Consider the following 1,225-nt stretch of genomic DNA (forward strand, 5'->3'; position numbering starts at 1 on the left):
TAGATGTACAGGTAGACCGATGGAAGATATCTTGTGTACTCAAAGTGAGGCTGGTTAGTGATGGCCATGAACAGATGTGGGAGCTTGTGAAACCCATTTTGATCCAGATTCCCTGGTAATCTTACATATAGTAAGGTTTCATGGGGCCTTACACAATTTTTTTAAGAAAATAAAAGTATAAATTTACTCTATCTTAGAGAAAGATAAGACAGTAGGAGGAAGACAGAAGAAAGAGAATGGAGAGCAGATAGTGACAGAAGAGAAGATGGGAAGGAGGAAGAGAGAGAATTACCTGCCATCCCAAAGAAAGAAAGAATATTAGCCCTGAGGTCCAGTGGGTAGCTGAACTTAAGGGGGGAGGGGAGGTAACTGCAGCCAAATTCATAAGGTATCATGAATGCAAATGCTATGAGCAGTTTTCCTCAGGCAAGGTTGCAGATGGACATTTTTCCAGTTGTTTGCAGTCCTTAGGCCTGATTGTTCATCTATCAGGAACACTCAAGAATCACTTGAGGCTTAAAGGACCATTTTTTTTTTTTTTTTTTGAGACAGTGTCTCACTCTGTCTCCCTGGGTAGAGTGCGAAGATGTCACAGCTCATAGCAAACATAAACTCCCGGGCCCAAGTGATCCTCTTGCCACAGCCTCCCAAGGAGCTGGGACTACTGTTGGCCACTACCACGCCCAGCTAGTTTTTTTCTCCTTTTTTCAGTAGAGATGGGGTCTCACTATTGCTCGAAGCTGGTCTCAAATCCCCTGGCTCAAGCAGTCCACCTGGATTGGCCTCCCAGAGTGCTAGGATCACAGGGGTGAGCCACCAAGCAGGCCAAAGGCACAAATTCTGAAAGACAAAGGAGCTGGGGAAATGTAAAGAGAATTACCTTTCATTTTGGTCTATTTGGCTTTTCCATGGACAGAGATCCACAAGGGTGGAAGAGATCCACACATTTTTAATAATGCTTTGGGGCAGCGCCTGTAGCTCAGTGGGTAGGATGCCAGCCATATACACCAAGGCTGGTGGGTTCAAACCTGGCCCAGGCCAGCTAAAGCAACCACAACTACAACAAAAACAAATAGCTGGGACTTGTGGCAGACTCCGGCAATCCCAGCTACTGGGGAGGCTGAGGAAAGATTATCACTTAACCGAGTTTGAGGTTGCTGTGAGCTGTGACACCAGAGCACATACCCAGGGTGACAGCGTGAGACTCTGTCTCAAAAAATAAAAT

The sequence above is a fragment of the Otolemur garnettii genome, unplaced genomic scaffold (assembly GCF_000181295.1).
Source record: "Otolemur garnettii isolate 467f Iridium unplaced genomic scaffold, OtoGar3 scaffold00157, whole genome shotgun sequence".
Classification (NCBI taxonomy): domain Eukaryota; kingdom Metazoa; phylum Chordata; class Mammalia; order Primates; family Galagidae; genus Otolemur; species Otolemur garnettii.